Raw genomic sequence first — 24729 nt, 5'->3', positions numbered from 1 at the left:
TAACGCCCCTCGAGCCTGCTCTGCCACTCAATAAGATCATGGCTGAACCTCTATATCAACTCCACTTTCCTGCCCTATCTCCCTATCTCTTGATTCCCTAAGTGCCCTAACATCTATCGATCTCAGTCTTGAATATACTCATCGACTGAACATCCACAACCTTATGAGTGAAGACATTTCTCCTCATCTCAATCCTAAATGGCTGACGCCTTATCCATGACTATGATCTCTAGCCTATACTCTAGCCAGGGGAGCCAGCCTTTCAGCATCTACCCCATCAAACCATCGAAGAATTTTATACATTTCCATGAGATCACCTCTCATTCGTCTGAACTCCAAAGAATATAGGCCCATTCTACTCAATCGCTCCTTGTAGGACAGTCCTCTCATAACCACTTATGCTGAATGAAATAAGTCACGACCGCAGTGCCGTGTTTAACTCTGAGCTATGCTACACACCTCATATTCCCCTGCTAAATGCTTAATTGCACTGCTGTAACAATGGATGACCTCACACTTACCTGCTTGGAAATCCATCTGCCGCAGTTTTGTCCACTCACTTAATCGAGCGTAAAATTACGGAGACATTGATAGATTAAGTGAGTGGGCAAAACTGTAGCAGAGTGATTTCTTTGCAGGTAAGCATAAGGTCAACCATTTTGGACCATAACAGATCTGAGTATTATTTAAATTGTGAATAGCTAGGAACAGAGGTGGTCCAAAGAGCTGAAGGAATTCAGTGAATCAGTGTTCACCATATGATTCAGCAACCTCTTCCACACATCCACTCTTCTCCTAACATGAACCGAGTTCTACCATTCCTTAACTTGTAAGGGATCCCTTCCCCTCCATAAGCTATTCAGTTGAAACAACTGATTGATACAAACACAATCCGTTCCTTTCATCATCTTAAAAATCTAGATCAAATTGTAGTATAATGTACAGAAGCTGTTGCTGGGTAGATTATGTATATGTAAATCTGAGTTCTTTTTGCCTTCAGTCTGGTTCAGTAAATATACCGAGTCGGATGTGTAGGTAAAATCAATTACTTTATTAGCCGGCTGACTTACTCTGACATGACGGCACTGACTCCAACAGAGTCTGTCAGGTCCACCAGAGTAAGTGACCGTTTGTGATACAGATACTACTGTTTATACATTAAGATTCATGCTACACCTCCTTGTTTAACCAATCAGTGCGGTACAATTCAACTTCACCCACGTGGTGACATGCAGTACATCTGTTACTGAGGTTAACAATACACTCCATTCTCCATACATACTTGTTACTAACATAATATTGTTTTGCACCAGCAAGATAAAAGAAAGCAGACAAGCAAGATAATTAGCAAGAGCATAGGAATCATCAATAAACATTCTGGTCTCACTCCCTACATTGATCATGAGTTCTGTCTCTACTTTGTGACAGTTAATTGCGCCGCATCCTGCTATCTCTATCAGGTTTGCATTCCTGAGTGTTTCGTGCAGTCTGCAGCTACATCAAGCAGTGGCAGTACACGAAGATAAGAGGGGCCCAGCATTCCTTATCACTCACACAGGGATGGACATCATTTGATTCACAGGAGTCCAGTTGTTCCAAACCACAGGGAGTCACACAATCAGGCCATAAAAGAACAGATGTCCTTGCAATTACCGGTGTCGGCTAATCTTCACAATCTCACACTCTCAGCTTTTACTTTTAACTATCTCATTGTGGTTTCTGCCACTTAAAATCATACTATCAAAGCTCAGCAAAGCTACTATTCCTAACTTGGCTATATTTCCCATTACGCATAGGGCCATGCCGTTCTGCTCATTTCTACATATATAGACATTAAGCATCACCACATAATGTGATGTCACAAGTTTGAACCTCGTGTTGCTCAGTGTTAATGTAGATGCCTTGGATATAAGACTTCTGTAAATAAACTCCTGTTACTTTGACCCAAAGTCTACTGTCCTCATTTAATATTAGCAGCACACTGACCAGTATAGTATATGGTAGCAGTGGTAAAAACAGGTTTTGTAGGGTAAAGACAGGAAATATTGAAAACATGCGATTGGAAGCCTGTGATCAGTGGTATACCGCAGGGATCGGTGCTGGGGCGCTTGCTGTTTGTAGTGTACATTAATGATTTAGACATGAATATAGGAGGTATGATCAGTAAGTTCGCAGAGGACACGAAAACTGGTGGTGTTGTAAATAGTGAGGAGGAAAGTCTTAGATTACAGGATGATATAGATGAGCTGGCAAGATGGGCAGAACAGTGGCAAATGAAATTTGAGAAGTGTGAGGTGATGCATTTTGGGAGGACTAACAAGGCAAGGCAAGGGAATATACAATGGATGGTAGGACCCTAGGAAGTACAGAAGGTCAGAGGCACCTTGGTGTACTTGTCCATAGATCACTGAAGGCAGCAGCACAGGTAGATAAGGTGGGTAGGAAGGCATATTAGTCGAGGCATAGAATATAAGAGCAGGGAGGTTATGATGGAGCTGTATAAAATGCTAGTTCGGCCACAGCTGGAGTACTGTGCACAGTTCTGGTCGCCACACTATCGGAAGGATGTGATTGCACTGGAGAGGGTGCAGAGGTGATTCACCAGGATGTTGCCTGGGCTGGAGCATTTCAACTATGAAGAGAGACTGGATGGGCTCGGGTTGTTTTCCTTAGAGCAGAGAAGGCTGAGGGGGGGCCTGATTGAGGTATATAAAATTATGAGGGGCATAGATAGGATAGATAGGAAGAAACTTTTTCCTTTAGCGGAGGTGTCAATAACCAGGGGGCATAGATTTAAGGTAAGGGCCAGGAGGTTTAAAGGGGATTTGAGGAAAAATGTTTTCATCCAGAGAGTGTTTGGAATCTGGAGCGTACTGCCTGAGGGCGTGGTAGAGGCAGGAACCCTCACAACATTTAAGAAGTATTTAGACGAGCACTTGAAACGCCAGAGCATACAAGGTTATGGGCCAAGTGCTGGAAAATGGGGTTAGAATAGATAGGTGCTTGATGGCCAGTGCGGACACGGTAGGCCGAGGGGCCTGTTTCTGTGCTCTGTAACTCTATGACTCTATGGCATCGGAGTGAAGCATAGAGAAGTCGATACCCTTACCAGAGAACTTCGAGCGAGCGGTGGGGCCCAACTAGGCCAAGGCATGGCCAAGATGGATTCGAAGATTCAACAGGTACCCTTCTGCGTCAGGTCGAACAGCACCATCAGACAGGGAACAGGTTAGTGTTTTACTGCATGCGATGGGAGACAGTGTGAACGTTATTTTAACTACCCTGGGGATCAATGAAAAGGAAACCCTGTTTGGCAAAGTAATACAAGGCTTGGAGGGATAGTTTAAGATCAGAAAGAAAGTTATTGTGGAAAGGGCAAAATTAAACAAAAGCACCCAAAAAGAGGGTGAAAGTATCGATTCATTCATTAATGATCTCTATAAAATAGCTGAGAATAGTGACTACAGGAGCTTGCGAGAAGAACTGTTTCAGGTCAGAATAGTAGTTGGGGCATAGACGAAGTGCTGTCAGACCAGCTTCAGTCAAAAGAGAATTTGACTCTGTAAAAAGCCATTCTGTTGAGCAGGCAAGCAGAAGTCCAAAAATGTAATCAACTACTAGTTCGGGGGTATAAAAGCAAAATACTGCAGAAGCTGGAAATCTGAAATAAAAACAGAAAATGCTGGAGAAACTCAGCAGGTCTGGCAGCATCTGTGGAGAGAGAAGCAGAGTTAACGCTTCAGGTCAGTGACTCAGTTCTGAAGAAGGGTCACTGACCTGAAACGTTAATTCTGCTTCTCTCTCCACAGTTGCTGCCAGATTTGCTGAGTTTTTCCAGCACTTTCTGTTTTATACTAGTTCAGGAGAATTGGGGGAGTCCAACCTCAAAAATTCTAGAATCAGTTGAGTCTGTGCAGAAGACAGAGAATAATAGCGCCAGAAAGCTCGAGAGGCGGGAAAGACATCTACAGGCAGCAACAATGAATTGCAGTAGGTGTGCCAGGTGCGGCACTGGCAGGAAATTTGCCCAGCCCGGGAAGCTGAATGCTGAATGTTTCCGGTGCAAGAAAAGGGGGCACTTTCAGCAAGTCTGTCGCAACAGGAAACAAATGCTGAAGACTAGCAAAAAAATAGATCAAATCAAAGAGAAACCAATGATCAATATTCCCTTCCTTGGGGAAGTGCAAGAGATAAACAAAGATTGCTCAGAAGCACAAATCATAGTGGGGGAAAATAAAACCAGCTTTAAGTTAGATACAGGAGCAGCAGTTTCTGTCCTATCTGACAAAACACCGTGGCTGAGGAAGGAAAGGCTTAGGAAAACCAACAAGAAATTATTCGGGCCGGGAGAGATTCAATTAAAGGTTGTAGGAGAAATACAAACAACCTTAACACACAGAAAGAACACCATTCCAGATTGTTATAAAGAACCAAGCCTGTTCATTACTCAGTAAGAAAGCTTGTTTAGCCTTACAGATGTTACACAGGGTGGAAGCAGATCGTTCTGGAAAACTTTTCATTGGTGATCTGACGACGGAAACAAATGAAAAAGCACTTGAAGCAGTGTTTGGCAAATATGGAGGAATATTAGAAGTTCTGCTGATGAAAGATCGTGAAACAAATATGTCAATGGGTTTTACTTTTATTACTTTTGGAAGTCCAGGAGATGCAAGGAATGCAGCCAGGGATATGAATGGGAAGCCATTGGATAGAAAACCCATTAAAGTAAAGCATGCTACTAGACCAGCATTTGAAAATAGTGGATGACATGGACCACCTCCATCCCTAAGGAGCCGTGGTCCTCCTAGGGGGATTCAAGGAGGAATGAGAGATCCACCTCAAAAAGGTGAGCACGGTGAATGGATTCAGAAGACCAGCGCTACTTTAAGAGGAATATGCCATCTAAAAGGCCCCTTCCTTCAGGGCCAATGCAAAGTGAAGGAATGGGAAGAAGAGGAAGTGGCTCAAAAGGACCTCCCTCATGCAAAAGGGACAGTTATGGTTTGCCTCCATCTCGCAGAAAGATGGTGCCATCCAAAAGAGATGATTATAAATCAAGAGAATCAGCTACCAGAGACAGCTGATGAACCAGTGATACAACCAACAACAGATCACCCAGTCAACAGTGAAAGCAGTTAACCCGAGTTATCCAGTAGTTCCACTCACCCACAGGAAAGTGAGGAAGAAGAACCGAAAGACCCAATACTCCAAACAAGTGAAAGAAGAACATGCTATGGCAGAGTCGTGAGAACCCCACAGCATTACAGACATGATGAATGAAGTCAGAGACTTGGGGGGAGATGTTGTATAATGTACATAAACTGCTGCTAGGTAGATTATGTATACAGACCTTAAGCATTACCACAAGAAATGCTGGAACCACTCAGCAGGTCTGGCAGCATCTGTGAAAAGAGAAGCAGGGTTGACGTTTCGGGTCAGTGACCCTTCTTCGGACACTGACCCGAAACGTCAACTCTGCTTCTCTTTTCACAGATGCTGCCAGACCTGCTGAGTGGTTCCAGCATTTCTTGTTTTTATTTCAGATTTCCAGCATCCGCAGTATTTTGCTTTTATTTAAGCATTACCACAGTGATTTCACAAGTCTGAACCTTGTGTTGCTTGGTGTTAATGTAGATGCCTTAGAGATAAAACCCCTGCAAATAAACTCCTGTTACTTTGACCCAAAGTCTACTATCCTTGTTTAATATTAACAGCACACCAGTACAGTACACAAATTACCTCTAAGTCTACACTTCACTGAAGTATGAAGATCTAGCTCTTTGAGCCTATCTGGGTAACAATAATGCTTTAAATTGGGAATTGTGGCCCTCCTCTACAACTTTGTGTCATAATTCTCTTGGACATCCCGCATCAGCATTGCCTGATTTAGTACAGAGCACAGCAATCCTCTGTGGCCAATTAGCTCCTTACAGCTGGATCTAACAGTAAAAAGCTAAACAATATCATCCCAGATACTACTGCTTCCTTTACTTCCTTTAGTTAGGGCAAATCTAATTAGCATTCATTGCGAATAGTCATGGTAGCTGGCTAACTGCAAGTACATAAACACAAGATAATGTTATCGCTGTGAAATGCGACTAACTAAATTCTAATTATTCCATCTATTTCTCCTTTTAAAATAATTTATAGATATTGTTCAAAGTATTAACATCGCTAAACCACCTGTCACATGACAACAGACTAATTAGCAGTCACCCTGCCCTCAGATTCATTATAACCAATTGTCAAAGGACATCAGTGTACCATTAAATCCACCTTTTTTATTTCTTTACCCAAGTGTTTGCCAGATTAATTTGTAACACAAGGCAAAAACAGAAATAAATTATGAATACCAATGCAATAGGGTTTATGACTAACTCATAACACAGAGCATAACTACACACGAGTTCATTATGTGAGTTAGCATGTCAATCACTCCTACAATGTGAATCATATCCCATGAATCTTTATAATGGATCCTCTATGTAAATTAATCTTGGATTGTTTTTATTGTTTTAAGTACAATACAGGTAAAACTATATTGTCCACTCTAGCTTTCGATCAATTACTAAGGTGCTTAAAAATTAATTGTATCCATAATTCAGACACCCCTTCCACATGCTAAAAGCTGTTCCAATACATGCTGTACATACTGTAGCCACAGTGCACCAGTCGTGAAGGGCTGAATATTGAGTCCAGTGGCAAGAATGGCGAATGTTAACTGCTTTGACCTGGATGGCATCGAGCTTCTTGAGCTGCTGCTCTCCCCATCCAAATGAGCGATGGGTACTCCATCACACTCCTTACTTGAGCCTTGTAGCTGGTTGGGAGGCTTTATGGGGTCAGTTGGTAAGTTGCTCATCACAGTTTCTCAAGTGTCTGTCCTACTCTTGTAAGAAATGGTGTTGATATATGTTTCCGTTCCTATGCCTGATCCATGGGGCCCCCAAGATGTTGATGGTGGGGTCTCAGCAATGATGGTGCCATTGAAGATCAGAGGAAGGTGGGTGAGGCAATCATTATCTCAGCCCAAGTCTGGATGTTGTCCAAGCTCTGTAGAGTGGCATGGGCTGCTTCACTTGGAGGAGTTGTGAATAGAGCTTGGTAGCATTGTGAACAAACAGCCCTGACTCTTTTGTCCCATAAACGCTATGATGTAGGCTCTGTAGAATGCCTCAGCACTCTCTCACAATATTATTGGGGACCTTTTAGCCACAATTAGAACATTAGTATAGGATGAAACAAAAGTATTTGAAAGCCTGGCACATTCTACCTAATACACTCAATTCCCTTAGAAAAGCAGCATCTCACAGATACCATCTCCCAGAAGATAAAATTCTGAGCAGTTTTACTCCAAATTTCACACAAAATTCTCAAGTATTAAACCAACCTTATTAACTGACACTATTCAATTCAGTCATTACATTTCAGATTATCCTTCCTGCTCCAAACAGTTCCAGAACCAGAATGCTCCACAATTAATTTAATCACCTACATCAATATTATTTTTAAGGAGACATTTACCCTGTTCTTTATTAAAAGAGCTAAGCCACATAGCATTAACTGCTTTTACTTCAATTCTATACATTCATTATTCTTAAGGAGGAAAAACATTCCTCTAATCTTACATGAGACTTGTTCATTTCATTCTCATATTCTCTAGATTTGCAATCAAAACCCAAATTAAAATCTTCTATAATCCACATTACTCATGCCCTCATCATTTTAAAGATCTATTTTGTCAAATTAAAACAAGTTCAGTTCGATGAGTCGCTTTTCAAAACTCAAAGCCTCAAGTGTCAGATGACTTTTATTATTCTTTTCCAATTAAGAAAAAAGAACTTCCATTTATATAGCACCTTTCACAATCCCAAGCACTTCCCAGTCAATGACATGCTTTTGAAATATAGTCCTTGTTGGAATTTAGGCGAATGCAATAGTGACCTGTTAGAGTGGTACCAAAACTAAAACATAATTGTTCTACTCAGGCACAGCTAAGTTCAAGTTATAATGAACTAGCTGTAGGCACCACTATCCCGTCATGGACGTGTTCATGATATCTTGCTGCTAGTGTTTTGGACGCATTAGTACATGTGTTAAGTATCTCCACAAGTCAAACTGACCAGATAATTCAGTCACCTCAGAAGTGGAGCTATTTCTCATATTACATGGCAGTATATAAGAAATATCCTGGATAACAGTCATAGCAGCAGCTGAATTTTGGTGTGCATTTTGGTTACGCAAGAACATTAGCTGAAGTTGTTTTGTGATGCCACTTTATTACTGATCAATTCTATTCTGACATTTTGGGCTGAATTTTACCAGCCCTTCGGAGACGGGCAGGGAGGCAGGAAGGGTGGTAAAATGGTGGCGGAAGGCTTCGGGAGGGCAGCCCATCTTGTTCCCATCGCCACCGGATATTATCAAGGACAGACACAGCAGTGGCCCGGCCGCCTGCCGACTGGAGGTGGACAGCCAATTAAGGTGATTAATTGGCCATTTTATCAGGAAGCTGGCATTTTAATGGCGCGGGAACAGTTCCCTAATGTGTGGAGAGACCACCACCTATAGCAACGCAACCTCCCAGCAGCTTCCCGAGGGGACAGGGGGTTTCCTTTCCTGAGGCTTCATGGTGGCAATAGCTGCCCCCACCACTCTGATGACACCACTAGAGGGTTCACCCATTCAATCGCCGGGGCCAGCCTGCCTGGCCCCAACACATCAAAACATTTCCTACTGACCTCAACAGCGCCTCAACATGGAGGCATTCTCTCTTTCTCCTTGCTGAGGCTGCAGAGCTGCCAGCCCTCTGATTGGTTCGGCAGCTCTGAGAGGCAGGCTGATGTCTTTAACTGGACGGCGGTCGCAACGGCGGCCTCTTGCTTGACTGCTGCTGGTAAAATCACCCCTGTGGTCCTGCCGCTCACCCGCACAGGCTTGAGACCTGCTTTTGGTCCCGGTGGCAGGTTTACCTTGCTTAAGGTAAAATTCAGCCCTTTGTCATACCGTTTGTATTATGATTTAATTTCCCCACTGATTTTTTCCTGAAGCTAGTGATCTTCCAAGAGCTATCCCTCTCAACAACAGGCAATCTAGCAACTTTGAAATAGTGAACATTAGAAGTCCTTCACCCCTTTTTCCTGGCCTCCCCTCCTTCCCACCATCTACCCAAATACAGACTTTGGAGTCCATGGGGGTACACACCAGCACTACAAAAGGGGCTCACTGTGAATCAGCAGCCGATTTTCATCGCATTTGATCTACTTTCTCCTGATGTACACAGAATGATAGTTTAAACTCTTTGAAGTCTTGTCCCCTAGTCCTACTATTCCTTTTACTTAATTTGAATTTTAAAATCTTGGCAATATTTGCCAAGCCAATGGAAAATAAAACTGGCACAGTGAAAAATTGGCTGGTGATTCACTATGAGTCCATTTAACATTGCTGGTATAGACCAATTTCACTCCCCAGATTTCTTTCTTTTAAACAAACCTATAAAGCTTTTTTATGCACAGTTTCTCCTCTCAAACTCAAATGCCTTTTTAATTCTTTGTTGTTATAACAATACTAAAATGCCAACGGTAATTAAAACATTGTTGCTATTTCTATCTGCACATTTAACTGACTGGAAAATATAGTATAAAAGGATTGCAAAATCATAACGCACATCTTTCAATATTCTCAGATCAATACCTGTAAGAGCAGGTGAACAAACATCAATGCGTGATCTAAAAGACCATCTAAACTAAACCGTTGCAAAGGATTTATGTTAAAGATTTCATGTTGTGTAATGTAATATATCATCAAAAATATATCAAAATAGTCACCGATTATTTCTTGCGACACTGACTGTATATAGAGCAACAGGTAGAAATACTTTAGGATATTAGGGCTAGTTTTTTGGTGATGCAGGGTTTTCCACACATCCATTTCCCCCAGCACTGGCTCCAGGTCCATCTCAATATTACTGACATTTTGGCTAGTGGGGATGGGGAAATGGTTGCACATTCCGTGACACATTGATCTGGCCTGATACAACTGATCGCTCTGCATTTTTGTCACCCAGCTGCTCTAAAGTGTTTGTTACGATCAGGTGAGAAAGAGGTCTAGGGGTCCCTTTCTATCTTCACCTGGTCTTACAGTAACAGTGTTTTGTTTTTAAACACACTGGGCTGAATTTTACCGGCCCCTCAACACCGCTGGTCACGGCACGATCGCGGGAAAAATTCTGCGGACAGAGGCCCCACTCGACGTTGAGAAGGGCCCGCCGCTGGTAATTTGCAAATTACCGGCGGCGGGGGAACTTCAGTGCAGCCCCCGCCACACAGCGGCGGCACCACAATTAGCATATGGTAAACAGTACTTACCTTTGCTGATTATGCAGCCCGCCGCCTCTCCATTGACAGTTCCAGATCTTTCGATGAACGGGCGGCCATCACGTGCCGTCCCATTCACGATTAGAAAAGCCGGCGGGTCCACAGAGACAGAAGTTTCTTTTCAGGGATCTCACTCTGCATTCCTAAAGGGAGTAGGGAGTGGGGTGATACACAGGAGTCTCACTCGGCATTCTTAAAGGGAGGGGGTCCGGGATTACTGGAGGGAAAGCTCTGCTGGCATGAAGAGTGATACTATGTACCATCCCTCCGTTAACAGTGTATGCTCTGTCATAGAGTCATAAAGTTATACAGTACAGAAACAGGTCCTTTGGCCCATCATGTGTTTGTTCGTGTTTGTGAGGGAGCAATGGCACACTAGGCACCCTGTTTGTGGGGAGGGTACCAGAAAGGGCAGGAGCATTAAGGTTATATGGATGGTGGGGGCATCGAATCAGCTGGTCGGATCTTGATGTGTTCATGCTGTGCCACTCTCAGTGTTGGCCAAGATGGGCAATGCCGTGGTACAACACATAGTTGATCCAGGAAAGCAGGTGATGTACCCGTCAACACCAATCCATGCCCTGTTAGGAACCATCGAATACATGCAGGGTTCAACTTTATTTATCACATGGAAATAAATATGGCTCATCCTACATTGTGTGATCCTCTTCATGTGAGGATCCATATGCGCCAGAGGCAATATCAACAGGCAGGTGCAATTCACGTAGAGGCCCCCAGTCGTGAGCAGCAGCCCCCAAGGGGAGCTCGCCATTACGTTTGCCGTGTATCTTCAGGCCCCACATGACATGCCATCGGATGTCAGAGCACCAGTGTCAGAGGCAATTGCACATGCAGAGAGGGTGGTGGCACGTCTCTGTGCCCTGCTCAAGGATGACCTGCCCATGCTGTGGTGGCCATCCGATGCCTTTGTATAAGCAAAATACTGCGGATGCTGGAAATCTAAAATAAAAACAAGAAATGCTGGCAATACTCAGCAGGTCTGGCAGCATCTGTGGAGAGAGAAGCAGAGTTAACGTTTCAGGTCAGTGACCCTTCTTCAGAACTGGCAAATATTAGAAATGTAAAAGGTTTTAAGCAAGTGGGGATGGGGCAAGAGATAACAAAGGAGAATGTATAGATAGGACAAGGTCAGAGAGAATAACCGACTAGAAGGTCATGGAGCAAAGGCAAACAATATGTTAATGGCGTGTTGAAAGACAAAGCATTAGTATAGATAGAGTGTAAAAGGACTGAAAACTGAACAGCCGCAAGTACAAACATGAAAAAAAACCAGTGGGTAAGCAAACTGAACAAACTAAGGTAAAATAAAATAAACACAAAAAAAAACAAGAAAGAAGAACGAAAAATAAAAGTAAAATGGGGGGCCCGTCATGATCTGAAATTGTTGAACTCAATGTTCAGTCCAGCAGGCTGTAGTGTGCCTAATCGGTAAATGAGATGCTGTTTTCGCGCTTGCATTGATGTTCACTGGAACACTGCAGCAATCGCAGGACAGAGATGTGAACATGAGAGCAGGGGGGAGTGTTGAAATGGCAAGCAACCACCACCTCAACCCCTTCCCACAGCACCTTCCCCTGCAATCGCAGGAGGTGTAATACCTGCCCATTTACCTCCTCTCTCCTCACTATCCCAGGCCCCAAACACTCCTTTCAGGTGAAGCAGCGATTTATTGGACGTCTTTCAATGTGGTATACTGTATTCGCTGCTCACAATGTGGTCTTCTCGACATTGGGAAGACCAAACGCAGACTGGTTGATCACTTTGCAGAACACCTCCGCTCAGTCCGAAAGCATGACCCCGAGCCTCCGGTTGCTGGCCATTTCAACACTCCCTCCTGCTCTCATGCTCACATCTTTGTCCTGGGATTGCTGCAGTGTTCCAGTGAACATCAACGCAAGCTCGAGGAACAACATCTCACTTACCGATCAGGCACACTACAGCCTGCCGGACTGAACACTGAGTTCAATCATTTCAGAGCATGACGGGCCCCCCATTTTACTTTTATTTTTCGTTACTGTTTCTTTTTTTTTTCCTTTTTTTTGTGTTTATTTTATTTTATTTTATCTTAGTTTGTTCAGTTTGCTTACCCACGTTTTTTCCATGTTTGTGCTTGGCGGCTGTTCAGTTTTCAGTCCGTTAACACCCTATCTGTACTAATGCTTTGTCTTTCAACACACCATTAACATATTGTTTGCCTTTGCTCCATGACCTTCTAGTCAGTTATTCTCTGTGACCTTGTCCTATCTACACCTTCTCCTTTGTTATCTCTTGCCCCACCCCCACTTTACTTGCTTAAAACCTTTCACATTTCTAATATTTGCCAGTTCTGAAGAAGAGTCACTGACCTGAAACGTTAACTCTGCTTCTCTCTCCACAGATGCTGCCAGACCTGCTGAGTATTTCCAGCATTTGTTGTTTTTATTTCCTATGCCTTTTTCCTCATGGTGGCAGCGGTTCTCAAGCCGGATGCCTCTGCAGCTTTTTAGGGGCCTTCCAGAGACCTTTGTGGGGTCACACAGTCAGCAGTGTACCACTGCATAAGGGAGGTCACCAATGGCCAGTGAGGATGTCCACTTCAGGACAGACTCTCACAGCCAGGCCCAGAGGGCCATTCGTTCTGGCACCATTGCCGGAGAACCACAGGTTGTACTGTTCATAGACTGTACTCATGTGGCCATCAGGCCTCCCGCCAGGCTACCAACTGCAGACGTCACCATTATAGGAGCACTCTCAATCTAAGTGGAGCTGATATGTGATCACTGGAGATGCTTGCTGTGAATGTGTGACTGCTTCTCAGGCAGCTGCCATGACACCTGGGTCTAGCACCAGTCCCAGGTGCCACTGTTGTTCACTGAACTGGCTCAGATGGAGGGGTGGCCCCTTGGAGATAAGGGCTATCTTTTGCAGACATGGCTCCAAACACCAGTGAGAGGCCCCACCACTGCTGCAGAGGACAGATACAATGCTAGCCACTGAGCTACATGAGCCACCATTGAGTAGGAGATCGGCATGCTGAAAGAACGCCTCCAATGCCTGGATGGATAGGGTGATGCCCTGTACAACAGGCCGAAAAGTCCAGCTCCTTTCTTTGCTGCTCTGCACAACTACACACCCAATAGGGGCCAGGCCTGGCAGGATGAGGAGAGATGTCAAAAGGATTCGTACTTGGACTATGAGGACGTTGAGGACCTACAACATGAAAGACACATGGGAGGGCAGATGGCACCCAGGCTCTGCATGCAGGGCTAGCAGTGAGGTAGGGATGTACGGAAGTGGCTTATCAGACAAAGGATCTCTGTACCATAGGAACCGACATGAGCTCAGCAAGCCACACATCACCCTCGCTCACTTGCTGTGCACCAGTCTACATCTGCAGCATCCCTGTGTAAATTATTAGAGGCAGCAGCTGACTGAGCCAATGTCCATCTCACTGAGTCCGTGGAGACGCTCATGAGTAATGGTGGCATGGCAATGATGTTATTGTATACGTTGGCTCTCCTGAAGGGCCAATGCTGCAAAGGGATGTGACATTGGCACAACATGCTGGCACACATCATTCACACAGAGAAAAGGACACACATGTTGGTGAGGAACATTTAGTGAAAGACGTATTTACATTGCTGTCAGTATGTTCTCTGTAAACCTCTGTAATACCTTTTATGGTATATTTAAGTCTCACATCCTGGAATGTGCAAATTTAAGATTATTCACCCAGGTGCAGCACGCCTACAAAAAGGAATGCTACATGTGAGTGGGAGAAGTGGATCACAACTTCACAGGACACTGGGACACAGCAGGGTAAGTATGTGGCAGCAAAGTGTAAAGTGCTGGGGTCACTCAACAGGTCAGGCAGTATATGTGGAGAGAGAAGCTTTCAGGTCTGTGAACTTGGACAAGTTAACTCTGCTTCTCTCTCCACAGCAATGTGGTTCACTCGTGCATGCCCTCTGAAATGGCCTAGCAAGCCACTCAGCTTTATCTAACCGCTACCAAGTCAATAAAAAAGAATGAAACCGGACGGACCACCCGGCATCGACCTAGGCACCGGAAATGACAACGACAAGCCCAGCCCTGTCAATTCTGCAAAGTCCTCCTTACTAACATCTAGGGGTTTGTGCCAAAGTTGGGAGAGCTGTCCCACAGACTAGTCAAGCAATAGCCTGACATAGTCATACTCACGGAATCATACCTTGCAGACAATGTCCCAGACACTGCCATCACCATCTCCAGGAATGTCCTAGCCCACTGGCAGGACATATGCAGCTGAGGTGGCGACACAATGGTATACAAAGAACAAAGAACAGTACAGCACAGGAACAGGCCATTCGGCCCTCCAAGCCTGCGCCGATCTTGATGCCTGTCTAAACTAAGACCTTCTGCACTTCTGGGCTCCGTATCCCTCTATTCCCATCCTATGCATGTATTTGTCAAGATGCCTCTTAAACGTCTCTATCATACCTGCTTTCACCACCTCCCCCGGCAGCAAGTTCCAGGCACTCACCACCCTCTGTGTAAAAAACGTGCCTCACACATCCCCTCTAAATTTCGCCCCTCTCACCTTAAACCTATGTCCCCTAGTAACTGACTCTTCGACCCGGGAAAAAAGTTTCTGACTATCCACTCTGTCCATGCCACTCATAACTTTGTAAACCTCTATCATGTCACCCCGCCATCTCCGTCATTCCAGTGAAAACAATCCGAGGTTATCCAACCTCTCCTCACAGCTAATACCCCCCAGACCAGGCAACATCCTGATAAACCTCTTCTGTACTCTCTCCAAAGCCTCCACATCCTTCTGGTAGTGTGGCGACCAGAATTGTACGCAATATTCCAAGTGTGGCCTAACTAAGGTTCTGTACAGCTGCAGCATGACTTGCCAATTTTTATATTCTATGCCCCGACCGATGAAGGCAAGCATGCCGTATGCCTTTTTGACTACCTTATCCACCTGCGTTGCCACTTTCAGTGATCTGTGGACCTGTATGCCCAGATCTCTCTGTCTGTCAATACTCTTAAGGGTTCTGCCATTTACTGTATACTTCCCACCTGTATTAGACGTTCCAAAATACATTACCTCACATTTGTCCGGATTAAACTCCATCTGCCATTTCTCCGCCCAAGTCTCCAACCGATCTATACCCTGCTGTATCCTGTGACAATCCTCATCACTATCCGCAACTCCACCAACCTTTGTGTCATCCACAAACTTACTAATCAGACCAGCTACATTTTCCTCCAAATCATTTATATATACTAAAAACAGCAAAGGACCCAGCACTGTTCCCTGCAGAACACCACTAGTCACAGCCCTCCATTCAGAAAAGCACCCTTCCACTGCTACCCTCTGTCTTCTATGACCGAGCCAGTTCTGTATCCATCTTGCCAGCTCACCTCTGATCCCGTGTGACTTCACCTTTTGTACCAGTCTGCCATGAGAGACCTTGTCAAAGGCTTGACTGAAGTCCATGTAGACAACATCCACTGCCCTTCCTTCATCAATCATCTTCATCACTTCCTCAAAAAACTCAATCAAATTAGTGAGACACGACCACCCCGTCAGAAAACCATGCTACCTCTCACCAATAAGTCCATTTGTTTCCAAATGGGAGTAAATCCTGTCCCGAAGAATCCTCTCTAATAATTTCCCTACCACTGATGTGAGGCTCACCCGCCTGTAATTTCCTGGATTATCCTTGCTACCCTTCTTAAACAAAGGAACAACATTGGCTATTCTCCAGTCGTCTGGGACCTCACCTGTAGCCAATGAGGATACAAAGATTTCTTTAAGGCCCCAGCAATTTCCTCCCTTGCCTCCCTCAGTATTCTGGGGTAGATCTCATCAGGCCCTGGGGACTTATCTACCTTAATGTTTTTCAAGACGCCCAACACCTCCTCCTTTTTGATATCGACATGACCCAGACTATCAACACTCCCTTCCCTAGACTCATCATCCACCAAGTCCTTCTCTTGGGTAAATACTGATGCAAAGTATTCATTTAGTACCTCGCCCATTTCCTCTGGCTCCATGCATAGATTCCCTCCTCTGTCCTTGAGCAGGCCAACCCTTTCCCTGGCTACCCTCTTGTTCTTTATATACATATAAAAAGCCTTCGGATTCTCCTTAATCCAGTTTGCCAATGACTTTTCATTACTCCTTTTAGCCCTCCTGACTCCTTGCTTAAGTTCCTACCTACTTCCTTTATATTCCTCAAGGGCTTCGTCTGTTCCCAGCCTTCTAGCCCTTAGGAATGCTTCCTTTTTCTTTTTGACCTGGCCCACAATATCCCGCGTTATCCAAGGTTCCCGAAACTTGCCAAACCTATCCTTCATCCTCACAGAAACATGCCAATCCTGGATTCTAATCAACTGACGTTTGAAAGACTCCCACATGTTAGATGTTGATTTACCCTCAAGCAGCCGCCCCCAATCTAAATTCTTCAGTTCCTGCCTAATATTGTTATAATAAGCCTTCCTCCAATTTAGCACCTGCACCCGCGGACTACTCGTATCCTTATCCACAAGTACCTTAAAACTTACGGAATTATGGTCACTGTTCCTGAAATGCTCCCCTACTGAAACTTCGACCACCTGGCCGGGCTCATTCCCCAATACCAGGTCCAGTACGGCCCCATCCCGAGTTGGACTATCTACATATTGTTTCAAGAAGCCCTCCTGGATGCTCCTTACAAATTCTGCCCCATCCAAGCCCCTAGCACTAAGTGGGTCCCAGTCAATATAGGGGAAGTTAAAATCACCCACCACAACAACCCTGTTGCTTTTACATCTTTCCAAACTCTGTCTACATATCTGCTCCTCTATCTCCCGCTGGCTGTTGGGAGGCCTGTAGTAAACCCCCAACATTGAGACTGCACCCTTCCTATTCCTGAGCTCTACCCATATTGCCTCGCTGCATGAGCCCTCTGAGGTGTCCTCCCACAGTACAGCTGTGATATTCTCCTTAACCAGTAATGCAACTCCCCCACCCCTTTTACATCCCCCTCTATCCTGCCTGAAGCTTCTAAATCCCGGAACGTTTAGCTGCCAATCCTGTCCTTCCCTCAACCAAGTCTCAGTAATAGCAACAACATCATAGCTCCAAGTACTAATCCAAGCTGTAAGTTCATCTGCCTTACCTGTTATACTTCTCGCATTGAAACAAATGCATTCAGACCACCAGTCCCGCTGTGCTCAGCAACATCTCCCTTCCTGCACTTCCTCTCAGTCTTACTGGCCTTATTTACGAGTTCCCCCTCAGTTATTTCACCTGCTGACCTACTGCTCTGGTTCCCAACCCCCTGCCACACTAGTTTAAACCCTCCTGAGTGACGCTAGCAAACCTCGCAGCCAGGATATTAGTGCCCCTCCAGTTTTGATGCAAACCATCCTTCTTGTACAGGTCCCACCTGTCCCAGAAGAGATCCCAATGATCCAGATATCTGAAACCCTCCCTCCTACACCAGCTGTTTAGCCACGTGTTGAGCTGCACTATCTTCCTATTTCTAGCCTCACTGGCATGTGGCACAGGGAGTAATCCCGAGATTACAACCCTGGAGGTCCTGTTTTTTAACTTTCTACCTAACTGCCTGAACTATCCCTGCAGGACCTCGTCAATCTTCCTGCCTATGTCGTTAGTGCCAATGTGTACCACAACCTCTGGCTGTTCACCCTCCCCCTTCAGAATGCCCTCTATCTGTTCAGAGACATCCTTGACCCTGGCACCAGGGAGGCAACATACCATCCTGGAGTCTCTTTCACGCCCACAGAAGCGCCTATCTGTACCCCTGACTATAGAGTCCCCTATAACTAGTGCTCTTCTGCGCTTTGTCCCTCCCAGCTGAACAACAGAGCCAGCCGTGGTGCCACTGCTCTGGCTGCTGCTGTCGTTTTCCCCTGATTACAGTCGGGAGGGAGTTGCCCTGGGAGTCCTCAACATCGACTCCGGACCCCATGAAGTTTCATGGCATCAGGTCAAACATGGACAAGGAAACCTCCTGCTGATTACCACCTACCACCCTCCCTCAGCTGATGAGTCAGTATTCCTCCGTGTTGAACAGCACTTGGAGGAAGCACTGAGGGTGGCAAGGGCACAGAATGTACTCTGGGTGGGGGACTTCAACGTCCATCACCAAGAGTGGCTCGGTAGCACCACCGAGTCCTAAAGGACATAGCTGCTAGACATGGTATGTGGCAGGTGGTGAGGGAACCAACAAGAGGGAAAAACATACCTGGCCTCATCCTCACCAATCTGCCTACCACAGTCGTTGTGGAGACGGAGTCCCGCCTTCACATTGAGGATACCCTCCATCGTGTTGTGTGGCACTACCACTGTGCTAAATGGGATAGATTTCGAACAGATCTAGCAATGCAAAACTGGGCATCCATGAGGCACTGTGGGCCATCAGCTGCAGCAGAATTGTACTCAACCACAATCTGTAACCTCATGGCCCGGCATATCACCCACTCTCCCATCAAGCCAGGAGACCAACCCTAGTTCAATGAAGAGTGCAGGAGGGCATTCCAGGAGCAGCACCAGGCATACCTCAAAATGAGGTGTCAATCTGGTGAAGCTACAACACAGGACAATCTGTGTGCCAAACTGCGTAAGCAGCATGCGATAGACAGAGCTAAGCGATCCCATAACCAATGGATCAGATCTAAGCTCTGCAGACCTACCACATCCAGCCGTGAATGGTGGTGGACAATTAAACAACTAACTGGAGGAGGTGGCTCCACAAATATCCCCATCCTCAATGATGGGGGAGCCCAGCACATCAGTGCGAAAGATAAGGCTGAAGCATTTGCAACAATCTTCAGCCAGAAGTGCCGAGTTGATGATGCATCTCGGCCTCCTTCTGCAGTCCTCAGCATCACAGATGCTAGACTTCAGCCAATTCGATTCACTCCGCGTGATATCGACTGAAGTCACTGGATGCTGCAAACCCTATAGGGCCTGACAATATTCTGGCAATAGTACTGAAGACCTGTGCACCAGAACTTGCCGCGCCCCTAGCCAAGCTGTTCAGGACAGCTACAACACTGGCATCTACCCGCCAATGTGGAAAATTGGCCAGGTATGTCCTGTACACAAAAAGCAGGACAAATCCAACCCAGCCAACTACCACCCCATCAGCCTACTCACAATCATCAGTAAAGTGATGGAAGGTGTCACCAACAGTGCCATCAAGCATCACTTGCTTCGCAATAACCTGCTCAGTGATGCTCAGTTTGGGTTCTGCCAGGGCCACTCAGCTCCTGACCTCATTACAGCCTTGGTTCAAACATGGACAAAAGAACTGAACTCCAGAGGTGAGGTGAGAGTGACTGCCCTTGACATCAAGGCAGCATTTGACCGAGTGTGGCATCAAGGAGCCCTAGCAAAACTAAGGTCAATGGGAATCAGGGGCAAAACTCTCCGCTGGTTGGAATCATAGCTAGCACAAAGGAAGATGCTTCTGGTTGTTAGAGGTCAATCATCGAGGACATCACTGCAGGAGTTCCTCAGGGTAGTGTCCTAAGCCCAACCATCTTCAGCTGCTTCATGAATGACCTTCCTTCAATCATAAGGTCAGAAGTGGGATGTCCGCTGATGATTGCACAATGTTCAGCATCATTCGCGACTCCTCAGATACTGAAGCAGTCCGTGAAGAAATGCAGCAAGACCTGGACAATATCCAGGCTTGGGCTGGTAAGTGGCAAGTAAAATTTGTGCCACATAAGTGCCAGGCAATGACCACCTCCAACAAGAGAGAATCTAACCACCTGCCTTGGACACTCAATGGCATTACAATCGCTGAATCCCCCACTATCAACATCCTGGGGGCTACCATTGACCAGAAACTGAACTGGAGTAGCTATATAAATACCAGGGCTACAAGAGCAGGTAAAAGGCTAGGAATCCTGCAGCGAGTAATGCACCTTCTGAGTCCCCAAGGTCCACTGTCCACCATCTACAAGGCACAAGTCAGGAGTGTGATGGAATACCCTCTACTTGCCTGGATGGGTGCAACTCCAACAACACTCAAGAAGCTCGACACCATCCAGGACAAAGCAGCCCACTTAATTGGCACCCCATGCACAAACATTCACTCCCTCCACCACCGATGCACAGTGGCAGCAGTGTGTACCATCTACAAGATGCACTGCAGCAATGCACCAAGGCTCCTTCGACAGCACCTTCCAAACCTGCGACCTCTACCAACTAGAAGGACAAGGGTAGCAAATGCATGGGAATACCACCACCTGCAAGGTCCCCTCCAAGTCACACACCATCCTGACTAGGAACTATATCGCTGTACCTTCACTGCTGGGTCAAAATCCTGGAACTCCCTTCCTAACGGCACTGTGGGTATACCTACCCCTCATGGACTGCAGCGGTTCAAGAAGGCAGCTCACCACCACCTCCTCATGGGCAATTAGGGATAGGCAATAAATGCTGACCTGGCCAGTGATGCCCACATCCCATGAATGAATAAAAAAATGCTGTCTAACCTGCTGGATTTCTGCAGCACTTTCTGCTTTGCTGCCAGATTGACAGCAGCCCCATTCTTTAGCAGTCTGGTATTTCTTTGACAGCTGTCAGGAACCAGGTGCTCGGGCGCTTAAAATAGGGCCCCAGCACCTGCTGCACAACTGTCAAAAACTCTCTCACTGTGCCGAATGTCCCGCCTCTTCCCACGTAATATGAGGAGGGCGGCTCGGCGCCACGATTCTAATGAGTGCCCGCATGTAATATCGCAGAAACTCTGCGGCAGCCAATAAATGCGTGCACCCCACTGAGTTGAAAGGGCACCGCTGCACAGCACGGTGCCCGAATAAAATTCAGCCCACTGTGTTTTAGCTCCCCCTTGGTGAATTCTTGTTCACCACTTTCCAAATATAAGGCAACAAAATGAGCACAAGCAGTCTTTCTTAGGTTTAAAGAAGGTGAAATTTATTAAAAGTTTGAAACAATCTCTGAGGAGGGTTTTTTGTTACTGTGCTTCGAGCTCGCTGTAGAGTCCTTGATTGAAGATGTGGTCTTGCTTTTCATTGGGGCCCAGTATTCTTTTTAAACCTTGTTCACTGTCGGAGACTTTTCACTCTCTTGGGGTTCACGTGTGTTCAGTGCGTTTCAGAGTTCCGTGAAAAAGAGATGGGAGCAGACAGGCAGAGAGGAGGTCTGCTTCAGTCCAGCAGCCAAGTGCTTTCTGCCAGTTCAAACACTGTCTCTGCAACTTAGAACTCCCCAAATTGGCCAGCAGGGTGGTCACGTGACTGACTGGTTTGACTAGGTCTGTTCTGTGTATTATATTGGAGCAGGAGATAGCTCCTTTGTTTCAGCACTGATAATATGCAAAAACGTCTTTCCGGCCAGGGGCCTGACAATTCCTTGTAACAGGCCTTCTCTTCTTCCCAGCAACAATTTGAAATTTAATGTCCATGTGGTGAAATTAATGTGCCTCATTCTTGGCAGGTGGGGGTCTGAATGATATGTTACTAGTGGGAAGTATGACAGGAAATATTTCAGATGATGTATTCCCGCCACTGACACATATAACTTTTGCAGCAACGTATATTAGTTTATTTCCGTGGCCTTTTCGGTGACATTCAGAGTCATATACTAAAGAAATAAGTACAAAGAAATTGGCATTACACTGACATTAAAATTTTTGTTTTAGCTGCATTGCTATGGAGGCAAGTGCGTATTTATGATGTCATTTCTAAGTAATCATTTACTGAAGCTGACAGAGTTTGGAAAAAAAGGTCAGTGTGCATTGTCAAATTACACTAGAATATCATTGTCAACCTTTATTTACCTGTCAAAGCTAATATTTATTTCTTACCAGTTGGAGATACTGTGTCACTGAATTGAAATCGTTGATACAGTAACTACAAATCCTAGAAAAACTCAGAATTTTGACATGATATATTTTGTGATGAAATTGCAGCATTCTTAACAAAAAGAGTTTGCAGCTCATGCCTAAATAATAAACCTTTAGTTTACCCGCAAACAAAATTCTATTCTGTCTTGTACCACATATTGAGGTACTGTGGAGTTCTTGATTTGTTCTTGGGATGTGGGCAACATTGGCAAGGCAATATTCATTATCCATCTGTGGCTACCTTGAAGTTATGGAGAACTGCATGGGCTTGCAGTCACACATAAGTTAGACCAGGTAGGGGTAGCAGGTCCTCTTCTCTGTAGGACATTAACAAACTAGCTGTGTTGTCACAACAATCCAATCGCTCTGCTGGTCAGTTTCTGATGCCACCCCACAAAATACCAGAATTACCATTAATGTTTAAGGTTTACAGTGATGTCCAAGTCAGCTCACTTTTAACTGTTTGATGTAGACTAGTCCAGAAGATAATAGTTACAAATAAATTTATCACTATCAGTTCATAAGCATCTCTTCAAACTCTGGTTCCTGTAAAAAAAATCACTCTTGCTCCACAATTTCCCAACTTTCCATCCCTCTGTTACAGACCATCATACGGTCCTCTTGACCAAAGTCCTGAAATAAAAGACATCACAAAACAACCATTCCGTAATAAGTTTATCCACTTCCAATTTTCTTTTGGGCCTCCTTATCTCGAGAGACAATGGATACGCGCCTGGAGGTGGTCAGTGGTTTGTGAAGCAGCGCCTGGAGTGGCTATAAAGGCCAATTCTGGAGTGACAGGCTCTTCCACAGGTGCTGCAGAGAAATTTGTTTGTTGGGGCTGTTGCACAGTTGGCTCTCCCCTTGCGCCTCTGTCTTTTTTCCTGCCAGCTACTAAGTCTCTTCGACTCGCCACAATTTAGCCCTGTCTTTATGGCTGCCCGCCAGCTCTGGCGAATGCTGGCAACTGACTCCCACGACTTGTGATCAATGTCACACGATTTCATGTCGCGTTTGCAGACGTCTTTATAACGGAGACATGGACGGCCGGTGGGTCTGATACCAGTGGCGAGCTCGCTGTACAATGTGTCTTTGGGGATCCTGCCATCTTCCATGCGGCTCACATGGCCAAGCCATCTCAAGCGCCGCTGACTCAGTAGTGTGTATAAGCTGGGGGTGTTGGCCGCTTCAAGGACTTCTGTGTTGGAGATATAGTCCTGCCACCTGATGCCAAGTATTCTCCGAAGGCAGCGAAGATGGAATGAATTGAGACGTCGCTCTTGGCTGGCATACGTTGTCCAGGCCTCGCTGCCGTAGAGCAAGGTTCCACTTCCAATACTACATACAATACTCAACTAATCACCCTCTGCTTTCTTGCAGGTGACTTTGCCTGCATTAGTGCCAGCCCAGTGAGTGCAGCATGGCTGGTGGAAGACTACTGACTTTCAATGGGGTAGACGGCAGATGGCCTTGCAGGATGCTTTCAAGCAGCCAGCTTTGGACTGAACAACCTCAGCGTGTGGACAGCAGTCTAGGCTGACGAGCTGACAGGTAACAACAGGGGCACTGGTAGAGTGGCAGTGGTAAGGCCACCCTGAGAGAGAACTGGTTCATGCATCAGGGAGCTACTGCCACTCCCTCGTGACAGTGCCTCAGCAATCCTAGTGATCTGCTGGAGCACAGACAGCAGGGCTGGTCTGAGCAAAGGCATCCACAGTCATGATCGTAGCAGTCTCAGCCTGCATGGCACCAAGCTGAGCTTGCATGGCAACAAGCAGAGATCTCATGACCTCAGTCTGAGCTTTCACTGGGTGGTTTCTGCCTGTGATGCAATGGAAGCTGAGACACGACCATCAGATGCTGCATCATGTCTGGGTCCACAAGTGTTGTCATGGAGTTGACCACCACTTCTACACTGGAAAGGATGGCCTCCATGCTCTGCGTGAAGCCTTGTGCCAAGTTGGAGTCAGACTCCTCCATGTTCCTTGGCAATGACAACAGACACTGTGGCAGGCCTGCCAATCCACCAAGCATTTCAGCGTGCATTCTCATCAGCCTTTTTCTGTACGCTGCCCCATTGAATTTGTCATCTGAGTCCTCTGCAGCAGAACTCATCCGCAATCCTCACCTTCCTGGGAGCTAGCAAACACACATTCCTCTCCTCCGGCCTTGCTGCAGCCCAATCATACCTGCTGAAACATGCAGATCCCGTCTCGATACTACCCTCTTAAGGTACACACAGTGCCAGTATCTGAGCTGGTTTCTCTGAGTGTCAGATCAAGTGATGATGCTTCTTCCTCAGTAGCCAGCTCTTCCTCAGGAACTGCAGATTCAGGCATCACTGGCTTACAGCAGTGGTAAGTGTGTGAGGGTGAATTCTGCTGGAGATTGATGATGGGTGAGTGATGAGGGTGTGGTGCATTGAACAGTGTGTATGGTAGCTGGTGCGGTTAGTAGATTACATAGATGGC

At 45.8% G+C, this 24729-nt stretch overlaps 1 protein-coding gene and 1 pseudogene across 4 annotated transcripts in view; one reads left to right on the top strand and one right to left on the bottom strand.

The window, feature by feature from the left end:
- LOC137376137 (regulator of G-protein signaling 7) overlaps positions 1–24729 on the bottom strand; it is a 477275-nt gene that overhangs the window by 375873 nt on the left and 76673 nt on the right. The window lies entirely within an intron of this gene.
- On the top strand, positions 4477–5084 carry LOC137376670 (RNA binding motif protein, X-linked-like-1; annotated as a pseudogene).

This window comes from Heterodontus francisci, chromosome 13 (genome assembly GCF_036365525.1).
Source record: "Heterodontus francisci isolate sHetFra1 chromosome 13, sHetFra1.hap1, whole genome shotgun sequence".
NCBI classification, from domain to species: domain Eukaryota; kingdom Metazoa; phylum Chordata; class Chondrichthyes; order Heterodontiformes; family Heterodontidae; genus Heterodontus; species Heterodontus francisci.
Note: the sequence above shows the minus strand (reverse complement) of the source record. Positions and strands in the feature narration are given on the sequence as shown.